Source organism: Lissotriton vulgaris, chromosome 3_1, assembly GCF_964263255.1.
Source record: "Lissotriton vulgaris chromosome 3_1, aLisVul1.2, whole genome shotgun sequence".
NCBI lineage: Eukaryota > Metazoa > Chordata > Amphibia > Caudata > Salamandridae > Lissotriton > Lissotriton vulgaris.
In genome coordinates this window covers 633,865,051-633,889,387 of record NC_141689.1, presented here as the reverse complement: position 1 = coordinate 633,889,387, position 24,337 = coordinate 633,865,051, and the positions used below count along the sequence as shown (strand labels likewise).

The following is a 24,337-nucleotide window of genomic DNA, read 5'->3' as shown; positions in this document are numbered from 1 at the left end:
AATCCATAAGATTTCACTGCGCCATTTCGTAGCCGCTAATGCGTCAAAATCTTACGCCTGCTTCATGGCAGGCGTAAGACTGACGCAGGCACTAACAACAAGAGAATTGCCCATGTGAAAGTACAAATTGCTGGAGTTGCGTCACTTTTGTGACACACTCCAGCAATGTGTCGCTTTTGCGCCTACAGATACGTCAGAAATACTGACGTATCTGTAACTCCTTGCGACATGATGCGTCATATTATAAATATGACGCATCAATCATGACGCAAGGAGTGCGCACTGAGAAGTGACGCATCGCTGCTTTCACGCAGCGATGCGTCATTTCTCATAAATGAGGCCCCACATATCTTTTCCACAGTAAAAAGTGATTAAATTGAAAAAAAATGAGGGCCCAGAGTAAAAAAAAATGTATACCCGTACAAAGTCACCCACAGTGATACAAAACGACACAAAGTTATTATAAAGGTGCTTACTTTCCAGCGCAAAGGTATTCTGCATTGGAAAGGTGTTTTTGTCTCAAACAGTAGGCAAGAGGCCGTTACTTGTGTGTTACTTGAGAGGATCTGTCAAGCCACAGTTTTTGACACTGCGGATTTGCATTTTGTGTAACTGCACATAATTTTTCAGAAATGTAAAACAATTTTCGAGAAAGTAAATTACACAAATTTCACACCACCCTATATGAGAAATGTGGTAATTGTCAAGTGCCAAAGCAGTATTGCTCTGTCTGCCTCCTACTTAACTTTGGGTTGCAGAATGTGGAGGTTACCCTCATGACATTCATTCTTTCGTTCAGATGGGAGTTGAAGATGTGATTAAAAAACTCCAACACGATGGAATCCTTGGTGCACATTTCTGGGACCACAGTCTCTTTAATATTACCTGCTAAGGTCTCTTGCGCCTCACAAAATGGTAGCTGTGCTCCCTGTTTCAATGAAACAGGCAATTTTGGTGCAGTAGCTGGTCGTGCAACTTTGAACCACTCGGAATGTCAGAATGCTCATTAACGTGCAAAAAAGTCCACTGACTGTCATTTGTTTAAATTTTTATACTATGATGGGGGCGGTGGGGGGTGGCATTTGTCTCCACGTCTCGACCTGGGGTCAATGTTTATCCACCTCCCCCCTTTTGTTTATCCTTATGAAAGGAACAAACCTGTGTCCTTGTAGGGCACAGGGACTGTGCTGTGCACCCTGTAATGGTTCTGATTTTTTTACATATATCACCACCCACTGCCCGTGCTGGGTCCGCCAATTACACTACCTGTGTGTAAGTGTGACAATTCAGACTATTTGAAGGCCCTCAAACTATAAGGATGGCTTACGGGCAAGTGCTAGTTGTTTTTAGGTCTCACCTACGTAGCGCGCATGTGTTGCATAGGAGGAGAACTTTAGGAATCAATTCAGTTTTTGGGCCCAAAACGTGTATGCATTGCATTGCTTTCAATGGCAAATCGTGCACGTTTGGCGATTCCCTTTCGGGAGCCAGCTTTAAAAACATCTGGTTCCTGCTCCCTACCGCAAGGGAAACAGGCACAGGCCTACTCCTCTCTCTCCTCCCCCTGCCGCCTTCTCCTCTCCTCGAAACTTTTTTTTTTCCACTTTCAAGTTAGCCGCGCGCGCTTGTTTCCTGTGTTGCCAGCATTAACCCCAGGATGAAGGTATAAATATCTGTGACCCTTTGAGTCAGGTTATGGTTTCCATGAACATACTGAGTATCTGCTCAATTCTACATGCCCACATTCCCTTTTAAAGACACCTGAAGAGATTCCTTAACACCTTACTTTATTCGCTTGATGGTCTCCCTACGATTCTGACTGCACTGTGTCTGCTCTACCCAAATTCAAACGGTTACTAGCATTTCCATGCTGGATCAATTTGAAGATGCCCTGCTTGTCTTTGCCATTTGGTTTCATGTGAATGATTCTCTGATTTTACTTTACAATACGGCTTATGGTTTGCATACGTCCCCTTTTCAATTAAAATATATCTATGTGCTCTCATTTCCTCCTGGCGTGTGCGCTTTCTTGCTTGGATGCCAGTGTCTGAAAGGCTGCACACCCTGCTCCCAACCCCTTTATAAGTATGGTGTCTCCGTGTGCCTCTACTGCAGCAGCAGGGTCAGGCAAGGATTGCAGAAGAGTGAGAAAACAGCCATTACAAAGCTTCAAGAACACACTCCTGGCAATCATTAGGCAGCATGTACTCCAAGGATAATCATGCCTCCCCTTCCTAAGACATGCACATCATCTCATCCGCCCCAGCCTTACATCCTTCTTGAACCATCGGCACTAAATTCTGCATACCGCAGCCCATACATATTCTCACTAGCCTTCACACGACTATAAGCACCTCAAAATTCCCTGACCGCCAAAAACAGCGACCGACAATTGTTTTCCACCCTAACCAGTTTTCATCCACAAACCCAGCATACAAAGAGCACCACACCCCATTCAAAACACCCACATATCACGCTCCCCGCAGTTATGACTTACTTGAATAAACACAGAAACTATCTCAAGGGCCATCCATTGTATGCTTTTCAAGAGTACACGGACGAGTAGTAAGGTTCACCTTCCCCGTACATACACCAAAATGTATTCACTAATTAAGACTGGCCTGCATATCAGACCCAAAGCACCGCACAGAAAACCACATAAAAAAGTGGTAACGCCTATAGAAACCATATATTGCTTCCCATCTCACAACTTCCGCACATAACACCAACACTATTAAGGTCACCAAGAGCATCAAAGACACTGCATGTACTCCTGCCAAACGCCTCGAAAACCACCCACACAGTACTGCCCAATATTCTCAGTAGTTAGACTGTTCATCAAAGAAGACCGCACACACCTCCTTCCCTACACCGTAACCTATCTTTTCAACTCTTCACAAAAACACCGCATAGAGAAACCCTTAGGACCAACATCGACAGAGCGCCCATTCTTTCACAATAACCCCACACGACATCCCGGTTATCTCAACGCAATTCTGTACCAAAAAGCATATGTCAAGCACAGCCACCAGCCCAATCCCACACAGCCCCTCCCAACATACCACCTCCCTCTGCTGCCTCACTCACCCCTTCAGCAAAAACTTGCTCCTACCAGCGCTTCAAGCTCCTCCTCTATGATCAAGTCCGCAAATACCTCTTCACATATCAACTATACTTTCTGCGAGTTAACTTACAAAACCCACCCTTCAAAACACGTACACAACTACAAGAAAACACCCAACTTTTCTCGAGATCATGCTTTTCAATTGGTAACACAGCACTACCGGTACATACATTGTGAACTAGCTGCAGTTCACCTATTCACCTGTCCGACTGTCCTATGACTGGAAATCCATTTAAACCCCCTCACCAACCCCCAGCTTTCTCCAACATACACCTCATTGTCAAACCTGTACCCCCTGTCTTTCTCCAACTATTGCTACTAGTCTCCACCGCCTCCCCCACCCCCCCAAACCCTCCGATCTCAACAACCCAGACCTCACGGAAGCTTCATCCCACAAGATCACCACCTCTTTGAACCCTCCCCCCGTCCCTAAAGTCAGACCCCCAACCCTGAGCACCAGACACCTCTGTGTGCTTCTTTCTCTGCTACAGAGATTCAAGGCTAATCTCAGACCTCTTAACAAGGGTAAGAAGCCCAGCCACGACTCTGAAACACCAGAGAAATATAGGGCCATCACAAGCCGGGATAGACACCGGCCTCCTGTGCTCCTCTGGCCCTCTGTCCTCAGCCAGCACAATGCTCTGCTCTCACCCACCTCTCAAACTGACAGCTCGCCTCTTATACTCCTTGCCTGTCTTTGTTAGAAATGGGCCTCCGGCGCCACTTTTAACCTCCAGCAGACCTGGCCCCAGTACCCACCTGCCTTCTCCATTTCGCTCCTCACACATCCACCATTTTGTTCCGTATTTACCCCTCAGTGTTACCAGGTCTGGATGCAAAAACAAGGGCAAACTGCGAGTGGGAAAAAGACCGAAAGTAACCCCAACCACATGAAAGCAAGCTTAGCCCCACATATCGCCTGTAACTGTCTACATGAGAGAACATGTGACTCATCGCTCCCATTGTTAATGAACCAACGATGTTCGACCACTCTAATCGATGTTTGTACTTTTCTACCTCATGCAGCCTGTCATTTTTTTCTTTGTTTGAGTGTCTTTCCATTTTGCATTTGACGTGCTCTTTCGGCTGTATTTGTCCTCCCGACTCATTGCCACTTTCTGTATAATTTTTTCTACAACCATTGGACATTTTTCGCTCTACAGTTGTTATGCCTTAAATGCCCATCCTTGACCTCTCTTTGTTCTATCACCACTGTGCATTTTTCTAGCCCTCTATTTTTTGCTACACTTGCTGGGTATTTTCTGCTCTTCAATGTTTTTACCTGGCCTGCCTGGGTACAACAGTTGCAGTCACTATTCCAAAGGGGTTCCACAAACTAGAAAGTTGTACATTGCCCTTAACTCATTTAGATAAATTTGTTCAATTAACTTAACTTCAATTGAAGTACATTTCCCAGTTTAACACTTGTAGTATTTTCTAATATCAATCCAGAAAAGAGGCTGAACAGTCAAAGTCAAAAACAACTTTATTCGATTGCCATTCCAGACAATCATAAAAGCACAGAAAAACACACAGTTCATTACACAGAGTAAAAATAGAAATAAATTATATACAGGTAATTATAAAATTCAAGGTTATGAATAATATTCATTGGGTTCTTCGTAAACTCATTGTTTATATTACAATGCATTTCCTGTGGCTGAGTACTTTCTTTAGAAACATCGATGCCCTCCAAACTCTATGTTCATTATCCAACAACTGTAATAAAATAAAAGCCGGGAGGCATTATCTGATCCCCAAGGACTTTAAAATTGTGACTATCCATACCTTCCTTAATTCACTACAAAATCTGCAAAAAAAAACATGTATGGTGGATTGTTCTGAATGATTATCACAAGGTCACAACTGCATTTCTCAGGCCCAATCATTCATTTTTGGAAAACTTACAAGTTTATGGAATATCCCTAGCCTAAATCTAGTTAAAAACAAGCATTGGCATAGCCATTAGGTCTCGCCTTTGGGACATTATAAGTGTTTAGCCATTCAACGGTTGATGTTGCTGCACCAAGGATATTGTTAACTGCATAACTAAATACTTATAAGGTCCCAAAAGCGAGACCTATTGGCTATGTCAATGCTTGTTTATTGTATATTGAATTCAATAATAAACACTATAATGCAAACAACGGCACCATGTGGCAACTGATAAGTGCTGGTGTTGACAATTAAGTGCCGAGGACTGGAAAACACCAACTTAAATTAGGAACTGAAAGAGGCACTCTTCAAAAAAAATGTGTTTAATTCCAAGTTTAGTATACTGAAGAGAGAAATAGAGGGGAACAATAAAAGGAGCCAATGACGTGAGAGAGAGATTGTGCATGTGAGAGATTGAGGAAAAGGGAAAGGAAAGAGGAAAAGGAAAAGGTAGATTAGATGTGTGATGTAAAGAAAGATGGGAATTAGATCATGTGTATGAAAGAAGAGAGACAGACACAGAAAATAGAAAAGAGTGTAAGACAGCAAAAATACCCAAGCGATAGAAATAGATACACGGAGCAAATTATAGAAAGGGAAAGGTGGATAAGAGAATTTGAAAGATTAAGTGTGGAGATTTAGAAACAGAGCCTTCCGAGAAAAGGAAGGACATCACCCACTCCTGCTTGACACACAGAAACAGGCTTCAGAATTCTGCTCTCTACTGAAATGAAAGCAAATACAATCATACAAAGAACTACAGATCCTAGAAAATGGTACAGCAAGATGGCAGAGAAAAACCAAAAACAGAAGTACATAAACACCTTTCACCTAGATGAGATGAACAGGAGAATCTGTTACAGAAAGAAAACGCAAACATAGGCAATGCAGTCGGAATCCATGACACATGCACAACAAAATGTAATGCCCCAAACTACTACAGGAACTAACTCAGAAGAATCCTAAATAGACACAGGAAGTGAATCACATAGTGTTTACATGATTGAGATAGAGATATTCAAAGTTGAGCGGGTATAGTGAGAGGTATGTGTAACAGTAAACAAACAATAAGCATTGGCAAAGACAGTAGTTCTGGTGTTGCCTGCCAACCTTTTGGCAATTTTATTTAGTTTTGTCATGGTTTTTGCAAAACATTACTGGTCGGGAAGCTGCTGGACCCTCATTAAAACTATAGAAAAATATTGGCTAAAGGTAACAGTGTTTTTGTGGTTTCAAAAAAGTACACATTATCATGGTTCACTCTGCACTGACGGTAACTACCTTGTGTGGATGTGCTCCTTGTGAAAGGACAGAATGCCGTAACTCATAGTAAAGTCAGTCAATGGCTCAAGTGGACTAAGATTGCTCCTTGACACATGCTGGAGTGGGTGGAAGAAAAACATGAATGACACAATCACAGACTAATGGATGATATCTGACTGAAAACCCTTATAGTTAACTATTTTTACATACTTTCATAAAATCAAAAGGTCTTGGATAACATGGACCTAAAAAAAGCAATGGGTGTGGCTATGGCTGCTAGCCTCGGCTTTGAGAAAGAAGGCAAGAAAAAAAGGAAGAAAGGAAATAAGGAAGGAAGGTAAAGAAGCAAGGGAGGCAGACATAAAAGGGAGGAGGAAGGACAAGCAAGGAGGAAGGGCAAACAAGGAAGGAAGGTAGGAAAAAAGAGCAGGAAGGGAGGGAGGCAAAAATAGAAGGAATGGAGGAAGCAGGGAAGAAGGCAAAAAAACAGGAAGAAAGAAAAAAGAAAGATGGCAAAAAAGAAAGAAGGAAGTAAAGGACAAAAGATGGCAAAAAGAAGACATAGGAAAAGGAAGTAGGAAATAAAAAAGAACAAGGTAATACAGAAAAACGAAAGGAAAGAAAGAAAAGGCAAAAAAAGATGAAAAAGAAGGAAAGAAGGCAGGAAGAAAGTAAGCAGAGAAGGCAAAAAAAAGAGAAAAAAGAAAAACGTAAAAAAGGCAAGACGATGAAAGAAGCCTCAATGGAAAGAAAGGAAAGTAGGGAAATGAAAATAGAACAAAGCCAGAAAGTAAGAAATAATAAAGGTTAATGGAAAGTTCGCCAAAAAGAAGGAAATATTGAAAGAAAGAAGGTCAAAGAGAGAAAAAGAAGGAAAAAAGAAAACAAATGAAGGAAAGAAGAGAAGAAAAGAAGGAATGAAAGAAAAAACAAAAGAAACAAAGACAAAAGGAAAGAAAAATAAAAGAAGGCGAAAATAGAAGAAAAAGAAAGAAAAAGTATAAAAGACGGAAAGAAGGCGAAATTAAAGGAAGAAAGGTAAGCAAGAAAAATGGAAGCAGGCAAAAAAGAAAGAAAGGAGGAAAGAAAGACAGAAAAATGAAAGGTAAACCAGAATGACAGAAGAAATGAAGTCAGGAAAGAAAGAAGAGGAAAGGGAAAGAAGGCAAAAATAAATCAAGGAAATAAAGTAGATAGGAAAAAGGAAAAAAAGAAAGAAAGAAGAAATGAAGGAAGGAAGGTTCACTGCATTCAATATTGGATATTAAACCCAAATTACACTTCACCTATGTTTAAATAAAAGTGGTACATGTGCGCTGCAAATGAAAAACAATATATTTGGTTTTCTTCCTGGAGAAACAAAGGTGAAACTGAGTCCAGAAACCCAATATGGTATGTTGTGAAAAAGCATCAGTCATCTTCAAAAAGAATTAACAACTGCATTGAAAGAAGACAGGAACTGACAACGCTGGATCTTGCCCTGTGCTCACTTCAAACGCATCCTACTATCACATCAGGCAACACTGGCACTAAAGGGAGCTAAACTACCTTGTTTGCGCATGTGCTCATTGTGAAAAAGCAAAATACAGTCACTCAGATTAATGTTAAGCAGAGACCATAAGTAGGCTGAACCATTGCCCCATGCTGTATGCTGTAGTGGGAGAAAGCAAAATGGGAACGACACAACAGAGCAATGGGTGAAGAGAGGTGGTGGCTGAGAGCCTCTTTAGGTAAGTATATTATATTTATTACTTTAGTAAAACGAAAAGGACTTGGCTAAAACCAAACGTAAAATATATACTATTTTAGTAAAATCTAAAGGTCTTGCCTAAAGCCAGGCCTAAAAAAAGGGCACCTTACAGAGAGCCTCGGAAAGAAAAGCACACATTTATATTGCTATCTTGCAGGGGTAAAAGAGGATCGCCAGGGCTATCTTGCCGGCACATATTCCACTCTTCACTCACGACCTCTTTAGCAAAGATAAACATTAGGTAAAGGCAGATATTAACCCCTTTTGTGTGGAGAATCTCCCCTTTTCAATGATATCTGCATGGCTATTCCCCCCACCCCCAAAAAACTATGAATACAGTCCTTCTGCCTCCCTCGGAGGGCAGATGGGGTGATTACCCACAATCTACCCCCTCCCGGGTGGGTAGGGAGGCAGAAGGGACCCTGGACACCAGGGAATTGTTTTTGTTGATTGTTTTTTTTTTTTTAAATATAGCAGTGGGAGCTGCCTATAATGGGCATGGCATCCCCCACCCCAGAAAGAAGAGAGACAGCCTTTCTGTCCTCCCCATGCGGGAGAATAGAAGTAATTATCCCTGATCTGCCCCCATGGGGCATAAAGCACCTAGCCACCAGTGTCTTTTTTAAAAAAGAAATATAGTGGTAGGGGCATCATGCTTCAACCCCAAAAACTATGGTGACAGTCTTTCTGAAACACCCCAAAGGGCAAATAGGGGTGATTACCCCCAATCGCCCATCCTCGACCCTCCCCCTTCCCCGGGAAGGGGCTAAAAGCCTATTAGACTCCAGGTTTTTGTTTTTTTATTTAAATACTGGATGGGGGCTACCGACCATGGTCATGGTAATGAATGCCCCCACCCCTACAAGAAGAGAGACAATCTTTCTGCCCCCCTGTAGGCAGATGGGGATAATTACCCTGACCTGCCCCCCAGTGGGGCAGAAAGCCCTCTAGACACCAAGAGTGTGTTTTTTAAATAAATATAGGGGTAGGTGGCCGCCCACCATGGCCATGGATATGTCCCCAACCCAACAAGTAGAGGGACAGTCTTTCTGCCCCTCCTGGAAGGTAGATCAATTAATCAATCAACCAAAGGACACATTTGTATAGTGCATAGCTGCTTCAAACAGAAGCCTCCTGCTGGATGGGGATAGCTGCCCGCGAACTGTCCCCCTGAGGGGACAAAAAGTTCTGTAGACAACAGGGTCTATTTGTAAAATACATATATGTGTGAGTGATAGCTACTACGGGCATGGCCATGCCCCTAGCTCCACAAACCTATGGTGACAGTCTGTCTGACCCTCCCTGTAGGGCAGATTGGGGTGATTACCCACAATATACTCCCTGAGGTGCAGAAAGCCTGCTAGACACCAGGGAATGCTTAAATATGTGGCCCAGTAGAATTTCTGCCCCCCCCCCGGGGTGTATAGGAGTTTTCACCCCAATCTGCCCCGTGGAAGTTAGAAGGCCCACTAAACCCCAGTCATTTGACAAAGGAGCTGAAACAAAAAAAGGATGAGGCTTACCCCGACATTAAGCATACCCCCTCCCCGGATGGGGCTATAGTGTCTTCCTACCCCCCTAGGTGCAGGTAGCAGATTTGTCTTCATTTTGGAGTTTGCCCGAAATATGCCCCATGGGTGTAGAAAGACCCCCTGGCACCAGAGACTGTGGTGCGGGTGTTGCACTCTGGTATTGGCCACTCACCACCTCCAAAAAAGGAACAACACAGTATTTTTGCCTCCCAGGGGCAGACAGGAGGTTTGTACCAATTTGCCCCTGGGGGACAGAAAGGCCACTGTATGGCAGGAATATATAATTTTTAATAAGGGAATGGGGTGTGTCTCGCCCATCCTAACATCTGCCCCACATTCACCCCTAAAGCTTCAACAGTCTTTCTGCTCCCCTGCAGACTAAGAAATCCCATCCTAATGGCAAACAAGAGTACATTTTTATTCCTTTGGGTGTTCTTTTTACATATGGGGCAGGAGAGTGTGTCTAACTCTCAATATCGTCCCACGTGTAATGGTGAATAGCTAAACTTGTTGGGCTTAGGTAGGCTGCCACCTGGGAAAACCTACCAAACATAAACAGTTATGAAACCTAGACACCAGTGGGAGTCCAGAGTGGTGGTTCCCACAATATTTTCGTACCTAAAATGCAATGCAAACCGCAAACATTGACTAAAAACACACCCTTTCTTCACATATCTTGCGGGAAACTTCTAGAATCTGTGGGGGGGCCACAAATTTCATACCATCCAGAATTCAACAATGTTACTTCACTTGTGTGGGTGCAAAACTACTAAACACAGGCATTTTTGAAAACTAGACAACTAAGGGATTCCCGGGTGGTGTGTCTTTCATGGATCCCATGAGGTTTTCCTACCTACAATGCCCTGCAAACCTCAAACTATAGCTGAAATCACACATTTTTGTTACATTTTGATGATGGAAACTTCTGGAATCGACAAAAATCCTACTACCCAGGGTTACCCCACTTGTGCAGATAAAAACGCTTCACCACTTGTGAGGCTGGGACTTGTCCCCGCAACAGGAATGAATCAAACCAAGTTCAAATATCGCAGGAACCCCTATTGCTTATCTCTCAATGTAGCACTTCAGGACCTTTTTGTATAGTGATCTCGGGGCCCACCCACACAAGTGGGGATCTGTGCGTATTGTTGGAAAAGTAGGAATTCAGAGTGGTAGGAAATATGTGGCTTCCCACATATTCCATAACTTATCCTCACAGAAATGTGAGGAAAATATGTGTTTTTACCTAAGTTTGACATTTGCAAGATCTTGTGGGTAAAATTACCTAGTGAAAGCCATGCATGTCACCCCACCATGGATTCCTCGAGGTGTCTAATGTGCAAGTTTGTAAGGTTTCCCTACGTGCTGGCTGAAATAGAGCTTAAAATCCAAAGCTACCGACTTTGCATTAAAAGGGTCAGTTTTGAGTGGAAATCAGTGATGTCGTTATATTGCGTTTTGGGCCATTTCCTGTCAGGCGCACTAGGCCTACCCACACAAGTGAGGTACCATTTTTTATTGAGAGACTTGGGGGAATGCTGGATGGAAGGAAGTTCGTAGATCCCCACAGATTCTAGAACTTTCCATTACAGACAAATGTGTTTTTGTTGTCAAAGTTTGAGGTTTTCAAGGGATTCTGGCTTAAGTATCCCAGTGCATTTCGGGATTGGCCCTTCGTCAGGGGAATATCTCCTCCATGACTGTAAACTCTCTGCATCAATTTGGCATGTACAATATTGATCTGATGATCCTACATCAATAAATAAAGATTGAAATTGATTAAAATAATAACACTTAGTGAATATTAACATGAGGATTACCTACCTGGAAAACATACATGGTCAAAGCATTTCAGTGGTGTGCACAGGGGGACGTTACTCCCTTCTAGGAAAATGCATCAGCAAGCATAGAATAGTAGAACATTTGTTATTACCAATTGGACTTTGGCCTTCCAAATGTAAGCCAGTGTGTAACAAAGAAGACATTTTGAAAAAAGCCCTCTAAATCATATGCTTACATAGGTACCCACAAAATCAGAGATGTGTAATAACCACTGCTTCTAAACTCCATATTTTGTGCCCATTTCAGAAACACACAGGTGTTGGACCTGGCCCTTTTGGCAGGTTCACCCGAAACTTTTTGCTTTTTTCCTAGCCTATTTCTGTAACCTGGTGTTGTTGATTTAAGGCCTCTGTGCACTTTTTCACTGTGATCCAGTGTAAAGTGCATGCGCTCTCTGTGTATGTGTGGTGAGAGTGACCTGCCCTCCCATAGGAATGCATGGGGAATATGTGTGATCATGGTAGTTCCTGATGTGTGGGATGTGCAGAGTCGAGTTTCGTATGTGCGAACTCGTGAGATTGAATGCTGCGGGATGATGTTTGCGGCTTTATTGTATCTGGTGTGGAAGTGCCATTTCTAGAAGTTGGCATGTCTGTGCAGTGAATGTGAATTGGCTGTCTGGCTTGTGATTGGCTGGATCTGGCTGGTGTGCCTGGCTCCTGGAGTCAGGATGGGTCTGCCCCAGTGGTGAATGGGGAGATATGCATGTTGATGGAAAGGTGGAGTTGCACCTGGGACCTGAATAGGGCTGGGCCTTCCCTCCACAATGCTGGCTCCACCCCTTGCAGTGCTTCTGATATCCCTAGCCTGGCCAGTGAAAGGGAGAGAGGGGCAGAGCAAAACAAAGTGCTCAGGAGTTTCCCATAACCAGTTGTAGCTGGTTCTCCCATTGCCTGCACCCTGCTAGACAAAGGATTTTGCTGTGATGTGATGATATGTGAGGTACCATTTATATAGCGCACTATCACTCCAAGGAGCATCTTGGCCCTTTGACTCTGACCGGCGGAAAGATGGTCGCAGTCATACTGTCCAGAGAGGAGAGGAGAATTACACTAATGCTTTGCATATAGGGTCCGAAAGGCTATATATCCAGGTCTTAAGAGATTTCCTGAAACATAGTTCGGGGTGATCTGACGCAGGTGGTGAGGGAGTTTATTCCACGCCCTGCTGCCCAGCACTGCCAGGGATTTAACTCCCTTTGTAGAAAGTCTGCATTTGGGAACAATGAGCAGGTTGGCTGTGGCGGACCTGAGATTGCGTGAGGGATGATATTGTGCAAAGCTTTTGCGGAGATAAGTCAGACCCTGCATATGAAAGGCCCTATAAGTGATGATTAGTATTTTAAACAGAATACGTTTGTGGATGGGGAGCCAATGAAGGGCAGCCAGTGCTGCCGAGGCAGAAGACTTTCTGGGCCATCTAAGTACCAGGCGGGCGGCAGCATGCTGGACCAATTGCAACCTATGAAGGGCCGCTTTATTTGCCCCTGCATACAAGCTGTTGCAGTAGTCCAGCCTTGATGTAATTAATGCCACTGCCACCGTACGCCTGGCTTCCAGGGGAAGCAGGTCGAAGAATTTTCGTAGTCCCTTTATGATGTTAATGCAGGAACCGGCTACCGCCCCGCTTGCTGTTTAAATGAAAGGGTGTCGTCAAATTTGATCCCTAAATTTCGTGCTGTACTAATAGTGCTCGGGGGTGCTTCCGCATTCCCTGGCCACCATTCCTGAGGAGAGAATGGATTGTTAAGACCAAAAGGCAAAATTTTCGTTTTAGAAGAATTACACTTCAGGTTCTTGTTCTTCATCCATGTGAATGTTGCTGCTAGGCAGTTTTTCAGGTTTTGTTCTGCATTCGCCATATCCTTATCCAGGACTAGAACCAGCTGTGTATCATCAGCATACGCGATCGTGCTGATGTCAAAGGAAGAGATTAACTTGATCAGGGGGACCATGTAAAGATTGAAATGCGTGGGGCTCTAGCTTGAGCCCTGAGGAACTCCTGTCTTCAATACTTTTTCCCCTGAGCAAAAATGTCCTAAGGTCGTTACTTGATGCCTATCCGTCAGGAAATTCTTAAGCCACTCCAATACGGTTCCTGCTACGCCAGCAATAGCCAGGGGGTCTAAAAGAATAGCATGGGACACCGTATCAAAGGCTGCATATAGGTCTAAAAGGATCAGGACAGCTTTCTTGCCCTGATCCATGGCAACACGCATAGTTTCAGTTGTAAACATAAGGGCAGACTCCGTGGAGTGCTGGGTTCTAAATCCTGCTTTTTAGGATGAAGTATATTATTCCCTTCTAAGAATGCAGTAAGCTGCCTGTTTACAAAAGTTTCCGCTAGTTTACAGAGTGCTGGGAGAAGTGAAATAGGGTGGAAATTGGACAAAGTCGTGGGCTCCTGTAAGGCCTTCTTCTGGAGTGGTTTTACGGCAGCGAGTTTTCATTGGGCTGGGATCTTAGCTGAGAGGAGTGATGAATTAATAATAGAATTTATCAAGAGGGTTGCCTCCTCTATCATGGCTTTTAGTAAGACTGGAGGACACGGGTCAAAAGGAGATCCTGACTGAATTAAGGATATAGCATGAAGGGTATCTTCCATAGTAATCGGAGAAAAGGCCTTCAGGTAGGCCGTTTTTGTATCGGCATCGATAATTTCATCTGAAACCGCAGGCTCATAAGGGGGAAAATCCTTAGTGAGATTGTGTATTTTTTGTTCAAAATAATCGGCTATAGAGTCACAGAGAGTCTGGGATGGTGGAATTTCCTGAGTCAGGAATTTCGGGTTTCTAAAACTGTCGACAATTTTAAAGATTTCCCTCTGCTTATTTTTTGTGGATTCAATAGCCGCTGTGTAAAAGTTGGCCTTTGCACCTTTGAGGAGAGCGTGATAGTGCCTCCTGGCCGTCTTGTACACCTCATGCTCTTTCCTATCGTAGTTACGGCGCCATCTGCGTTCTAGTATTTTAACTTCGCCTAGAGTTTCTTTTAGGGTTATCGAGAACCAGGGTGCCGATTTCTTCTCATAGCGGAGGCTGGAGTCTGAGCCTAAGGGTGTCATCCGGCTCCCTATCTCGCTGACCCATTCCCCAAACTGTTGATTATCTGTAGTGGTGTTTCCTGTCAGAGTGGGTTTGCCCTCCTTCACCCATCTCAAAAAGTCAGGGTGATCTATAATTTTACCCCATTGTGGTGTATTCCTCCCACAGCTTTGTGCCTCTTTCTTTATTATCCCCCTACTGTCCACTAAGATGCTAAATGCAATGAATTTATGGTCTGACCAGGTTTGTGTCAGGGGGTTCTCTACTTTAACCAATTCTAAGTTGGAACAAATACAGTCCAGGATGTGACCCGCTCTGTGGGTAGGGTCTACAGTTTTCAGAGTTAACCCTAAAACATTTGTTATTTCTCTGAAACAGATTACACTCGGATCGGTAATGTCATCCAGGTGGATATTCAGGTCTCCCAAAAGTGTAGAGTTAGAGAATTTGAGTGTCAAATTGCTCAGTACTTCCCCAAGACTTTCCAAAAACTGAGTTTGCTGACCCGGTGGGCGGTAAATTAGAGCACCCGCGAAGGTAAAGGAGTCATGGAGCTGCAGACAGAAATTGATGCTTTCAGCTCCCTTAATATCCGCTAACTCCGTGATCTTACATAATAAAGAGTCTCAGTGAATAATTGCCAAGCCTCCACCACGCTGTACTGGTCTATCCAACCTCTGGATTGAGAACCCTGGGGGGAGAGCGTGTACAATATCCGGATTTGACCATACTTTTAACCATATTTCGGTAATGAACAGATAATCAAGCTCCCTCTCTACTATTAGGTCATACACATGAAGTGCATTTTTGCACATAGATCTGGCATTTATAAATCCTCCAAATATAGTCTTGGGTGCCCCTTTTCTCTTGGATTTTTGATGGGGTTCAAGTGTCTGTTTACAGCCATGACAGCTAACCGGGCCTAACCAGGTGTCTACATTAAGCGCCTGATGACGACAATTGGGCTGCATATTCAGTGATACTATAAGGTATCTAGATAATTGATTAGTGGAGATTACCTGAGCAGCGTGACAGGCCCCTGGTCCGCGGACGGGCGCAGACGGGCTCAGGAGGACGATCGAGTCTCGCGATGCCCCACGAGTCCCTGCCTTTATACTGTCGCCCAGAGAGCTAGAGCACTGTGCATTTACTCCCCTCAGATGGCCGCTATTCTGATTCAGCGCCTCAGTCTCCTTAAATCTTGAACCTCAGCGCCTATCTCGGCTGGGGGAAGGGTGGATGCCACCCCGCTTAGTTTTATCTTACTATGGCCCCTAGTTTTGTATTTTAAATGGCAGGAGCCTACCCTGCATTATGGCCATGGATTGCGTTGTTTTTAATTACGGGTGCAACCCCGTTTATGGCGCCCTTAGCGGGTGCCCACCCCGCTTCTGTGTTTGTTTTTCGCACCGAGGTTGCCCACCCCTCGGTGCTGCCCCGCAAAGAAATTGCCGCTGCAGTCGCGGCAAAAGCGGAATTCAGGCGGCGAGGTGCCTGACGGCGGGCAGGACTTCCGGTTTGGAAAAGGAAGTTCCACGCACGCCGCCACCACCGGGAGAGAAGGAGCCTGCAGGAGAAGCCCGGGTCCCAGGAGGGGGCCCGAGGGGAGAAGGGAGAAGCTTGGGTCCCTGGAGGGGGCCGGGGGAGAAGGGAGAATCGCTGCCAGCAAGGAGAGAAGAGCTTGGTCGCCGATTGGTGGGGCTTCAGAGTTGAAGAGAGAGCCCTGCGCCTGTCGCGTGGACCAGGAGTAGAGTCCCGACTCCACCCCAGCTGGTAAGTGCCCAAGGGAGCCCGGTGGGGGAGAGAGGCAGACTCAGAGCAGCCCCGTCAGGCAGCGGGCCGCTCCAACGTGTGGCCCCATTACTTCGAGAGCCTAGAGGGCTCCAATGCTGGTTCCGAGCCTACGAGACTCCAACGATGGGGCAATGTTGTTTAGAGGGCCCGAGGGGCCCGTACCCCTACCAGTGCAGGCACGATGGCCGTGCCCTTTTCTCAGAGGGGCCCATACTTCCATGAGTAGGGGGGTGGTGTAGGGGCACGTTGTCGGTGCCCGCACCCCATGCCCACGCCGCTAATACTGGTGCCTGGGAAAGGTACAGGGCCAGTTATGCATTTAGAACGGACCCTGATGTCAGTGGGCCGCTCCAACGTGGTATTCAGGCTCCAGAGCCCAGTGGCTCCAGCGTTTGGGCATATGTTTACTCAGAGCCAGAGGGCTCCAACGATGGGCAAGTGGTTATTTCTAGAGCAAGAGTGCTCCAATGCTCCCAGTTATTTTTAGAGTCTAGAGGGCTCCCCATGTTTGGCGTAGTTTTGTCCTGAGGGGCTAGTGAGAGCCCCAGTCGCGGTTTTGGACGATCCGCAGCTGCCCAGAATGTAGTGGCACACCCCTGACTGGCGGTGCGTTGGCAGCGCGCCCTGACATTCTGGACACAGGGCATTTGAGCCCTTCTTGAGATAGCCAGTTGGCCACGGGGCTGGTATGTGGATAGGGCGCAAGGCCCTAATATGATTTTTGCGCAATGTGATTTTCTACTATGTTTGTGATGATAATTGCCTAATGTGATGTATGGGCTAGAGTAATGTAGTGCTAGGAAATGTATTGTTTATAGTATGTTTGGCGCACACTGTGTTTTATACCTCTAAAACTGTGGTTTATGATTATGAGGTTGTGTAGCATATTATGGTTTATGCTAGTGAGATGATGTTTCATTCTGTGAGTTACGCCCCTAAATGCGAGTTATGCTTAGGGGATAGGGTCTAATGTGTTTAGACTAGTGAGGAGATTGCCTACTGTATTTATACTAGTTAGGCCTAATGTGAATTATGCATAATGTGCAATGCCTTTATGCCTGTGATACCTCTAAATGTGTTTTCATGCTTAGGAGGGTGCTTTGCCTAGTATAGTTTATACTAGTGAGTTTATGTGTCCCTGCATGATCTGTGCCTATGGTGGTTAGTATTGCGCAGTGGGTACCTACCCTTTACCAGTAATTACTGGTTGTGTTTTACACTTGTTATTTTGTGCTACACTTATTCTATGTTCTAGAAGTGCGATTTCTGCTAAGTGTTGATCCGGGCAGTGGCCCTGTCCTGTGTAAATAATCCTGTGTGAATATTGCCCGTGCCAGTTGGCACAATGTACATTGTGTGATTACTATCTAATGTGTTTTTAAAATACAAAAGTTACGTTTATATAACCTTGGCTGGAGTTCCTTTTGTGGTGTGCCTGGGATGTTGTTGCTGTATGCGTGCGCAAATGCTTTACACATTGCCTCCGGGATAAGGCTGTCTGCTCGTGCCAAGCTACCAAGGGGGTGAGCAGGGGTTATCTTGGAGTGTGACTCCCTTGTTCTGACTAGAATGGTGGTTTCTGCTTGGCTTTGGCGCAAGCCTTAGCCAACCAGAAATCCCAGTTCTAACAACAGGTTTCCTTAAATACTCATATTTTACCACATGAATTGGTGCACACTCGGTACACTATTAAAAACCAGTATGGCGTAGCTCAGTAGTTAGCTCTGGGTACATTGGGATCTTAGAGAACCTACAAACCCTATATATCTCCACAACCAGAAGGGTCTAGCAGACGTAATTTTATATTGCTTTTGGAAATTAGCCATTGTGACGAAAAGTTACAGATGAAAAATATTGTCTCAAATAGCTGTTTTTGTCCTACTCATTTTCAATATTTTGTTGTCAACCGTTAGTTTCTTTGAGGAAACCTTGAGGGATCTACACATTTGACCACTTGCTGAATTTGGAATTTTGTCGACTTTTCAGAAATCTACCGCTTTTCCGGGTCACCTTAGCATTTCACACTGGTTTCCACCATAAACTGGAAGTAGGTTGACAATGAAAAGAGAAAAAATGGGCTACCTCTTTAAAAAAAATCCGAAACTGTGGTAAGAAATATTTTTTTAATTCAGCTCTGCATGTTCCTGAAAGCTGGGAAGATGGTGACTTCAGCACAGCAAACCCTGCATTTATGCGATTTTTAGGAAAGAAATCCAGATAATTTTATACAGAGCACTTTTTTCCTATTTTCCCCCAAAAACACTCAAAATTTTGCAATATTTTGCCTATTTTATTAGTCAAATCCAAGGAAATCCACAAACCCTGGGTGCTTTTAAGAATCCCCAAGATGATGTAAGCAAGGACACAAATTTTGGCATGAATACCTTATGTTGAAAAAAGTTATGGAGCCCTTTGCACAAACTATCTCAAATAGCCAAAAACGAGTTCAGCACTAAAAATCCCCAGTAGTTAAGAAGAAGTTAAATGAAATGTTCACAAAATGGAAGGCGGGGGCATGACCTCAACATAGCTCAGATAATGTGCTGCCAAATTACACCTCCCAGATCTCATTACCTTACAGTATCGATTTGCTGACTGGAAAAGCGCTCAGACTTATTCTCAGTCCATGTTAATGAAATGAAAAGAACTTTATAATGCTCTGCTTAGCAATGAACAGTGTGTTTTGTTCCTACCTTGGAGCAGGTGTCGCCACTTCTACGATCATTGTTTGTCCTTGGCACGCCTGCGCCCCTTTATCTGAACCCACGGCTCAGAGCACAATCGCAGAGAAGCAATGTTTTCAAGAAAAAGTCGTAATCCTAACAAGTTTTGTGGCAGGCAGTCAGTGAGTGACCTGCCCCCGGCGCTCCCCCAACCCCACATATTAACAGCAGATCACGTCCCTCTGAAAGCATGGCCTGGCAGCGGCCGCTTTTACAAATTGAAATAAAGTTTGTTTCTTACATTCTTCCGGACCCCTTCAGCAGCGCTCGAAGGCAGTGATGTCACGCGTTTCTCCAGGCTGGGTTTGTGAGCCGAGTTGCTCCTGTTTACACTTGTCTCTAGGTTACTGGAAAAGTTGTTGACTGCGGAAGTGCAGTTTTAAAATGAACGGGGTGTCTTTTTATTTAATCTGTGCTCCACGCGATTGCACTGGTATGCATTAAATATCTTTTACCAAGGTCTCTTTGTGAGGTATTTGGGCCTAGAATCCTAGAAAGAGTAATCCGCGTGAGAAAGTGTAATTGTCCTCATAATAGCCTGTAAGGGTGGGGCATACACACATGCCGATGCGTCTGAATGAATAGTTAGAGGGAATATGAACATTGAACACGTTCATATAAGAGCTACGGAGTTTATTTTATACAATTCGATTTTGGGAATAAAATTAAATTGTGATTTGGGGGAGGAGGGGGAGGGAGGGGAGGGTTGTGGCGTTTTTCCTGACTCCTATCTGAATAGCAGGAATCCAGCACTAGCCAGCCATTTCAGGCGCGTGCATGATCTCGCATAGATTGTTCAGTTTTACTTTATATATCCCTGTGCATAAGATCGATGCTAGCTACCTGTAAACTTGCCCGTGCTTGGAAATGAGTTTGTTAAATTGCTCGTGCTGCTGACCCTGGCGGTGTCACTCGACTCAAGAACTCAGCAGCCATTGGAACAAGTTTGGTTGAAATCGTCTTTGCGTTTCTTATGCCTTAGATGCATCAAGGGTTTTTGCATTCGCAAACGGTGCGAATCGCAAAATTCGGCCGTTTGCAAATGCAAATCCCGTTTTTGGGATGCATCAAGCATTTTGGTATTTTGGCAATTGTAGAAATCGCAATTTTGTTGTGATTACTAAAATTGCGATTGCATTTAAGAAATCGCAATTTAGCGATTTCTTAAATGCAATGCATGATTACTTTAGAATTGCGAATTTGCAATTTGGAAGGGGTAAATTAGCATGAAGTTGAACTTCATGCTAATTTATAGAACACTTTCAAACATGCACTAGTTGCATATTTGAAAGTTTTAATTTACACACACACATGTCCAGGCCCGGACTGGCCATAGCGGGCACCGGGCAATACCCCGGTGTGCCGCATGGGTGGGGGCCGGTTTTCAGCCCCTGGGGGCGATTTTGTTACAGGGCCGTTTTTGCAGCACAGCTGCAAAATCGGCCCTGCAACAAAATCGGCCGAAAAACCGGCCCTAGCAAAGCGCTCAGCAGCACATCCAGGGGAAGGGTTTGCCTTAATTGCGATTCGCAAATCTTGAATCGCAATTAAGGAAAATTACCGAATCGCAAAATAACTTGCGATTTTTTGATGCATAGCATTTTGCGATTTCTAAATTGCGATTCCTTAATTTTCGCAATTAAGAAATCGCAAAATGTTACAATGATGCATCTAGGGGTTAGTCCAAAATCCTAATATCCTAGCCAGTAGCTGTCTTTTTAAATTGAATTTTTGCGATAAGTTCTCCAAATTGTTATTACATTCTAAGCAGAGCAGAGTGAACTTGAACAGACCATATCCTGAACAAATACATGGCTTTATTTTATTTGTTTCAGTCTAGCCATCGGTGCTGCCGGTTGTCCACTTTTAGACCGTTTACATTTTTTTAAATTACTCGCCCGTTGTACAAAGAGAGAGGTCACAAAAAGTGAGTTCTATTTTTGCACCAGCTTTTTGGGAACTGTTTCTGATTTTACGGTGCTGCCTGTGTACTAATAGGTTGCTTCACAGTCATTTCCGGTCGCAGGAGAGGGTCACAGAACAGAATGACTTTCCTAGTGAATATTAAAATAAGACGGTCACTCTTTGAAAGCCACTTAGATTGGCAACAAACACAGGGGTGGGGGCATGCAACAAACAGTAAGCCACCAAACCAGTGCCTCATTCAGTAATTAGATTTTTTTTTAAAGCAGCCTGTTTCGTTATAGGAACCGGTGCTGATTTAAAAAAAACATGGGGGCTTATTTACAAGCCCCTTCCGCAGCCGGTGCGTCACTTTTTCCCATTTTAAAAGTGACGCACCGGCGGCGCAAAGGGCTTGTAAATAAGCCCCATGGTTTGTTCGAATACTTCAGAAGAACATATGTGATCTCCTTTCAGTGCTTAATTTGTAAAGTATTAAGTACCAGGGCTCAGACCAGGAGGCCACTGCAGTTTGCACCACCCATCGCCCTTGTCATCGCTGCCAAAACAACTACTAGTAAACATTATTCTTTTGTATCCTTATATATACATACAACGACATTTCAACAATGGGCATTCTACAATTCCAAAGAACTTGTCAGCCTACCTAATTATACAGACCTCTTTTGTAGAGTTATTATTTAACCTGTACATAGGAGAGATTTGTCCAGAGATCTCTTCAGATTCATTCAGGCCTCCCTGGACACAGTCTAAAAGATGGATCTGTTTGCACTCTCGTAGATTCATGGTAGATGTTATAGCTCCCTCTCTCGGGTTGGGTTGAATCCTTTCCAGTACCCACCATTTTAAGCTGTCATAGGGGTGAAGCATCTCACTTAAAGTGTTCCACCAATGGGGCACCTTGCACTTTACAACGAACTCGTGAACAGTGTTTTAAGAGTCTTGTTTGATCTTTTGTTTGGTCTGACCAACATATACTTTCTGACAAGGACATCTGATGATGTAAATCACGTCCTTGGTATTACAATTGCTGTGATGAAGTAGGGTAAACTGCCTGCCATTGTGTATAAAGTCTTTTTGTTCAATCGTTAGATCACACGCTTTACAGTGCCCACATCTAAAGTGACTTTGTAGTGGAGGTAACATTAGTAAAGAGAGTGTGTCTGGTACGAGCTGACCACACAATCCCTGATGTTTCTTCCTCTTTTAAAGGCAAAGAGAGGTTGGTCAGTGGTCCCTATTTCATCCCCCACAAGAGACCAATTGTGATTTATAATGTGCTTGATTTCATTACTCCTGTCGTTAAATGTAGAGACACAGATAATCCTGTCATTTTCAGTTTTTTTGTTCTGGTTGGTCTGTAGTAATATGTTGCTCTGACAATACCGTGCCCGTTTCCGTGATTTCTTTAAGAGACTGAATGGATAGCCACGATCTGTCAATCTGGAAATGAGAGAGTCAGATTCTCTGAAGAAATCTACCCTCTGGGTGCAGTTCCTGCGAAGTCTTAGAAACTTTGTAGGGCATATTTTCTCTCAGATTTCTGGGGTGGCTACTTGAATACCCTTATCTTTGGCTAGTTTGTCTAGTTTTCTGTTGAGTGTGCTGGTATTAAACTCAGCAATTGTCTTTTCCAACCTCTCTAGAGCTTCTTTAGCATTGGTAAGTGCTCTGTCATCTATGATGTCTTGTTTCAGTTCTTCAATTTCCTTAGTTTTTTTTATGTATTCCAAGACCATCTCTACTCCAAGCACCATCCAATGCCTGGAGCAGTTATTTGCCACAAAACTGAAGTTCTCTCTGAACTTAGGAAAATCCATAAAGATCGCAGGCTCATTCCTCACTTGGAATCCCACAGGAATAATATTTGCCTGAAGATACTTCATCAGTAAATGACCATGTAATCTAGTCCTTACCAGTTTCTTTTCCAATATCTCAAGTTTATTTAATTTCTCATGTAATGAGTTGTCAAAAGTTGTGGCTGCTACTCCTAAAAAGGATGTATCTTCCTGTCCTTGTATGAGTCTCACAATATACTCTTTGCTATATGAAAGCGTGTCAGCCAATGCACATAAAAATTTATGAGTTGTGAGAACAAACCCTCGCAGACCAGCGTCTGCTCATGTAAGTCGATATTAATCAATGGGGTAACCCAGTAATGTAGTGGAAAGATAAACAAGCATTTGCAATGTAATAGGTCTTGAATTCAAGCAACTTTGAACTATTGGCATTGTAAATGGCAGTGCCTTTTATTTACATTTTGGGTTTTAAAACACAAATAAAAGGCCTGGGGCCCGATGTAGGTAGGAAAGATTTACCGATTTTAAATTACCGAATTGGTAATTTAAAATCAGTAAATCTATGGGTCCGACATGTAGGTATTCCAGATGTGCTGGAATACCGAATCGGATGAATTCGGTATTTACCCATTTGGTAAATACCAAATCGGTAATGCCCATTCATTCCTATGGGCTTTGGAGCCCATAGGAATGAATGGGCATTACCGATTCGGTATTTATTGAATCAGTAAATACCGATTCACACAAGGGTGCAGGGGGTGTCACTTTGACACCCTCTGGCACCCCCAAAACAGGCACGGGTGCCATGTGGCAGGCATACCTGCCCTAAGGGCAGGTCTGCCTGTCACATGGCATAGGTGTGCATGCACACATGTGCCTGCACACCAGAATCGGTATTTTACCATCAAATTGGATTTGATGGTAAAATACCGATTCGTTAAGGCTCCTGGGACTCTGAAGAGTCCCAGCTACATATGGGTGGCTCCAAATCGGTAAATTTACCGATTACTTATTTTACCGAATCGGTAAAATGACCGAATCGGTAATTTTACCGATTCGGTAAAATAATGCCCCCTACATACCATTCGCCTATTTACCGATCGGTAACGGCCAAAAATACAGATTTTCGGCCGTTACCGACCGACCTACATCGGGCCCATAGTCATTTACAATTCTGATAGCTTAAACTCTCGCAAAATGTGAGACCTATTGCATTTTAATAAAGGGTCTTCTCGACTGCTTGTTAGATTGTAAATATCAGAGGAAGAGTCCAGCCTGCGACTTCTTCAAAGTAGTGATGAACAGTGCAGTGAAGAAGATGTGTGAGTGTTGTAAATTACACAGACACAAAGTGTGAAGTGAGAGTTACATATGATTCAAGCTATAAACACTAACAAAAGCACTCCAACACCTTTTGCCTTGTGATTATACTGTCACTGCTCAGGAGGAAGAGTAGGCGGGGGAATATTCCCTGCCCTCCCTGTGATTTGAGTGTGCAGTGTGGCATTGCATAATGTCATTGCTATCTTTGGCCTAGTAAAAAAAACACTCCAGTGGTAGTAGGGCCCTTGCTTCACCTCGTGGTTCAGGGCGGGCTGTGCTTTATGGC

General features: G+C 43.9%; 1 protein-coding gene across 2 annotated transcripts in view; it reads right to left on the bottom strand.

Moving 5' to 3' along the window:
• Positions 1-19,317, bottom strand: part of FAM81B (family with sequence similarity 81 member B) — a 750,896-nt gene extending 731,579 nt beyond the window's left edge. The window contains exon 1 of one of the 2 annotated variants that reach the window (XM_086960923.1): positions 19,248-19,317. The gene's annotated coding sequence lies outside the window, so the exon portion shown is untranslated. Of the gene's footprint in view, positions 1-18,976; positions 19,109-19,247 lie in introns of those variants that run through there. The other variant, XM_086960924.1, reaches the window with a different exon arrangement.
• Positions 19,318-24,337: the final 5,020 nt, after the last annotated feature.